Below are 6,000 nucleotides of genomic sequence, written 5' to 3' on the forward strand. Positions count from 1 at the left end.
AGTACTTTTCAGGCAAGTGGACAAGGTGAGCAGCAGAGAGTAGAATCACTGGATGCCTGAGCTTCATTGCCTGCTGTGTGGTGAGCAACAACAGAGTTAAAAGGAATACACAAACTAAGAAGCTGTTCATTAAGCAAGTCAGTAAACAGGGGAGCTCTGTGTGCTGGTGAGGTGATAGACTTCATATAGCTCAGTGCAGGCAAATTGAATTAGGACAAAAATAAACCTAATAACATTCTCATTTTGTTCATGTTGGATGGGCTGGATGGGGCTTTGAGCAACCTGGTCTAGTGGCAGGTGTCTTTGCCCATGGCAGGGGATTTGGAACTAGATGATTTTTAAGGTCCCTTCCAACCCAAATCAGTCTGTGATTCTATGATATTTTTTAAGTATCCTAGTGTTCAGTGGCAATTCTCTTCTGCCATGAGGAAAACCATGTTGTTCTCCTGATGGCTGTTTTCCTGCTCAGGAAGCAGCCACTCGGTTGTTAAAAGTAGTATTTTTAAAGCACTGGTTTTCGTCACACCTTATTTACTTTTTGCACCCTGATCACTTTTTGAAGACAACAGTATCTTACAGAAAGCCTAACTTGCTCCCAGGGTACAAGTTACTGTTGCTGTTATTGATCCATGATAAACTGTTCGAAGGCAAGAAGGGCCAGAATTCCCACAGGTCATGGACTCACAGGTAATGATACGTCTGGAATTCGTGAAGAGGGCAGAAAGCTATGCAACCAATCATGCATATAAGCACTGAACTCCCTCAGGGCAGGCATTCATTTAGTGCATGTGTTAAGGATCTAAAGGAACACAGCAGTGAATATCTGTGAACACATAAAGCATGGAAAGAAACCCCACACATCCACCTGGGAAATCTAGCAGCTGATTGACATGCCCAGTGCTGCTTTGACTCATGCAGACAGAAAAGCCATGTCCCACTGCCAGGCACCTCCGGCAGCCTATGAAGTTGTCCTGGCTCTTCACTGCAGTTAAGCAAACCAGACACCTCAGAGCATGTGTTGGTTTGTCACTGAAGTGGGGAGATGTCTTCTGACCAGCCCCTCAGTAAGATACCCTCCCTTGATTTTGCAGCCCTACCTACACCAGCAGAACACCTTGCATGTCTGAGAGGTGGTGGGTAAGCCTTAGGTGCATCAGTCTCTCCATACCTTCTCCTCAACCCCTGCATCTGCTTGGCTGCTAATGAAACAGTCCCATGGTTAAGTAACGTGTCAGTGAAAGGCTCAATGACATCAGTGAAAATTAGTTGAGACTTCTGAGGAGGGATGCAGGCCCTCAGGATCTCATCACCAGCCCTATCTCTACTGCTTGCTGCACCACCAAATTACGTGATATGTTAGGGAAATGTGGCCGCAGCGCCCCATAAGGCTTCAGTCACATTCCTTCTCAGACCAACACGGCGCAATGCTGTCCACGTAGTAATCAGACCTTGCAGAACAGTCAAATACCTCTAGAAGCTTCCCAGATTCACTGCTGGATCCAAATTCTAGGAATACAGGTTATGCTAATTGTAGAGGCTGTGAATGGTGCTAATGAAACCTGTACTCACAGAAACATCCTTGGCTTGCCAAGTTTTACAACACATGGGGAAAACCTACTAATACAGGCTCAGCCTCTGGTGACCTGGTGGCATCCATTTGTGAGCACAGGGCTCTCACAGCATGGTCTCTGGATGCAGATTGCAGAAGTTTTCAGCTCAGATGCTGTGAGGTGCCAAAGCAGTCACACCTTGCTGGGCTGGAGCAGCCACACAACAGTGTCTCTGCTCTGCTGGGGGTCTGCAATGGCAACACCGAGAGTGCACTGTAGGAAAGCTTCCCTCTCTCCCTCCTCACCCCTGGATGGGCAGAGGAAAAGTCAAGTACCAATTGGGATACATTTGTACAAGAGCTGTTCTGCATGGAATATGATTCATCTCTCTATATTGTGGATCTGCTTGCACAGACTGATGGCCAGCATGCGCAGAGAGTGAGATGTGCCTCTCCAAGGGGGGGACCACAACAGCCAAGAGAGGTGAAAAAAAGGAAGCAGGAGCTTGCTCCATGGGGCTTCTCCTCACCAGCATCCTCAAACAGGTCTCAAGATCCTCCAAACAGGTTCAGCATCCTCCAAAAGCCCAAAGCAAGGGCCCACTCTTCTAAACTCTGCCAGATGCAGTGCAAGAAATATAGCAAGTGCAAGCAGTGCAGAGAAGAGCAGCAAATACTGCTGATACACTCAGGGATATACACAATACATCACTACTCCAGGGCTAATTGCATTCCTGGTATCTACATACATACCTGTGGTATAGATGGGGACAGGTGTGCATTCATCTGCTTGCAGCTTAGTTCAGGGGCGCTCTCTGCACGTGGTTCTTGGAGCACCTTCCTCAACTGCTCAGAAGCTCTGCCTGGAGTGCTCCTGTGGCACACTTTGATATCCTTTTTTAAACAAAGTCAAACTTCCTTTGCAGGTGCTCATTGTCAAGATGCTGGCAAATAAATTTCTATCTACTGGCAATAAGAAAACATAAGTCACTTGGCCAACATGTTGTTTGGGTGGGAGGTGATAGCAGACCTTCAGGAAACAGAGCTCATGAGTAAAGTGTTCAAGAGGCACAGACACCTCCTCACCTCCCCAGAACAGCACATACACTACAACATCTTTCCCTCTGCTGACTCTGGAAAGCCAAACAGCGAGAAAAGTAGAATATAAAATGAACAAAGTAGGTTGGCATACATGAGTACTCCAAAATGCAAAGTGAACATGTATCTTCAGCCTCTGCTCTAACCTATCAGCCACGATTGAAACACACTGCCTGTACAGCACCTGGGGATGAGAAGTCTGTTTCCTCCCAGGTTAACTCATCATTTTCTAGCACAGGTAGCATCTGCTTTTTATATTTGGGAATGATGTGAGGGAGAAACACCTGAACCACAGAAAAGTAGAATTAGTCCAGATTTCTCCCCTCTGGTTGTTTCATGGGCTGCAAAATTGTTTCCAGAATGAAATGACAGAGGCTAGTGACATTGGCCATATATGTAAATGATCGCAGCATCCTACAGAGATTAATTGGTTCATGAATAAAGATGAGGAGCTGAGGTGTGGAGGGAGAAATCATTTATCAATTATATGCCTTGGAAAACTGAAAGATGATGCGGCCTTAACGGCTGAATGGGTTTGAAAGGGAGACTTGTAAATTGAGTTCTAATTCTGTTCTGCTGCATTCATAATAAAGAGCTGTTAAACTAATTGCATCCTTGTGTGGTTCATGAGCAACGGTGCTCAGCTGCATCACACAGCAAGCAACAGAGATCAGAGCTGAGTTAGGTTTTAGTCGTCCTTTGCCTCACGTAGGAAGGATGCTAACCAGTTACCCTTGGCCTCATCGGTAGTGATAATGCACAAAAAAGAGGGCAAGAGCCTGTAAATATTTTTCAGGAGGTGAATTTTGCATTTGAAGCTGAATTTAAAGAACCAAGAAGGACAGCGCAGAATCACTTGGCTTTTGTGTTCTGCTTCAGTCACATGGACACATTGGCGAGATTATCCATCCCTGGAGGGACTAATTGCTGATTAACTGGAAAGAAGAGAATTCTGGAGGATCAAAACAATAGCAGAATATGTTAATCCCAAACAGAGAAAAGCATCTGAGGGATGTGGCTGCTGATAACAGCTGACCTCTCCTCCTCCTGCCCCTTCTGTGTGCTTGTTATCGGGTTTACTGTTACCAACAGACAGGACCAACCTAGCATGGGCTCTGGCACACGCTGAAATAGACTCAGATCTGAGAAACTCTTGCAAGATGAGGCTTCTTATTTAAAATCTTGCTGCCGGATGCTGTGAAAGCCCCAGAATCAAAGAGGATAGCCACACTTTGGTCCTGGCTGAGCTTAGAGGAAATTTCATGATGCTTGGCTGCTGAAAGCCAAGGGTGCCACAGATGGGAGTAACTGGAGATTGCTCGGTTGCACTGCTGCAACCCCTCAAGACCATCTGGCTGCAGCCGTTCAAGCTGTTCCTCCTTTGACTTGTTTCATCTGACCATGTTCTGGGGTCTGGCTCTCCTTCATCAGCAAAAGCAGCTGCAGGAGCTCAGCATGATGGCCAGGCACGGACCAGCATCTCAGCATATGGTGGTGCAGAGGGTCCTTGAGCAATGACAGGTGCCGACTTAGGTGGGACACCAGTGCCTGGCCTCTTCTGCTACCATCTTTTTGGGTGCTAACATCTTAAACCACCACACAAAGATTTACCAGAGCTTGGTCTGGGTGTGGTAGAATACCTATGCAACATCAGAAAGACACGGGTCTTACTACATGTCAAGGCACAGATGGAGGTGAGAGACAGCAGGTTCAGCAAAAAGAGTGGAAGTATCTCTTTAGAATTGCCTTTAAAGTGTGATTATACTTTAACAAGCATTACAGTAATGGCAGCAGGAGGCTTTATATGATGCCAGTCTTAATTCCCACATGCGTCATTTTCAACAAAGAAATCAAGAGACAGCTTCATTAATTATCTGCTCTGAAAACTGGGACCTGATCATCCCTTTTTAAATAAAAGCCAGTGCATGTCCCACAGCTACTCTAAACGTTAACAGAAGCCAACACAGATGGAACTGTCCCCTGTTACTGCAAGGCTTCTGGTCACCTCTGCTACAGTAACACTTGCAGGCAGTAGTTCAGCACAACCCATGACTTACCCTGTATAGAAGTAATATTTAATCCAGCAAAACCTTTGAACTCAGCCAGATTTTTTTAACCAAGCAGCTCTTCATCAGGGAATGCTGATTCATCAGATACAAAAGAGGTTGCTGAAAACACTCAGTTTTGATGAATTTCCCAATTAGAGAAAATTATATTTGTTCAAGAAAGGAAGCTTTCGAATGGCTGAAATTTCCCCTTGCAACGGTTCCTCAATTCAATCTTCTGTCCTCCAGGTTCTAAATGAAGAGCATTGAAGTGCAGGTAAATTTCCAGTAAAATTATGAAAAAGTCTTGAAATTGAGTAAAAATCAAATAATGGTTGAATTATAAAAATGAAATATTTTTATTAACTCAATTGTTTTTATAGTTGCCCTTCACAGTGTTTTTAAGGCCCCATTTTTCTTCCCAGCTTATCTGGGAAATACTTCCCAGGTTCTCAGAAATTCCTGAAGGTCAAGAAACAATTTACTGTTGTAGGTAAAGAAAGTATGTCTTCATTTATTACTTTTGTGGCCCAGAACACCACATATTACTTCTCGTCATAACATGCACCTGTAGTGTCCAAATTGAGGAAGGCAGATGATAGAATCCGTGGGGTTCGCTGGAACAAACACAGCCTCCTACCTCTGAGAGAGTCAGCCCAGCTCCCGTGGCCATTAACAGGACCGGGCGTTCCATTACCCTCTGAGATGCCCACAGGAGGGTCCTGAGAAGTCCCCACTTCTGTGCAGTGCTGATGCAAGAGGCATGAGATGGCTCACCCAGGTGTAGTGGTTGGCACTGGGAAGGGCTAGAGTGAGAGGAGAGGAATCTCTCTTCCTAAAGGGGTGAGACAAGCAGATGGGGGGGATGTCAACAAAAGTCAAAGGACAAATGATAACCACCATCTAGGTGGAAGCAGAGAAATTAATACTTAAGTTTGGTGTCCAAATACATTCCCACCCTTTTCTATTATGTCAGTCGGGTTTTTTTTTTCACTGATGTTCTGCCTGGGCACAGCTAGAGCATTTCTCAGCAGCTCACAAGGCTTTTGGGGTTATCAGTGTATAGCTGTTTGCTCATTAGAGCAAACTGCAGCCACACAGTATAAAGAGATCCTCTCAGGAAAGAAAATCTGACCTGCTCAGACACTGAACTGTCACAGAAATTGTCTTGGTGTGTGACATGTGTCACAGCACAGATATATTTGCAATATTTCCATGTTCTCAAAAATCAGCTCACTTTATGGAGGTGCTCATGGACCAGGAACTGCATTTTAGGCTCCCAGATTTGAACTGTTTGGCTACTGCCGG

Source organism: Apus apus, chromosome 1 (genome assembly GCF_020740795.1).
Source record: "Apus apus isolate bApuApu2 chromosome 1, bApuApu2.pri.cur, whole genome shotgun sequence".
In the NCBI taxonomy this organism is placed as follows: Eukaryota; Metazoa; Chordata; class Aves; order Apodiformes; family Apodidae; genus Apus; species Apus apus.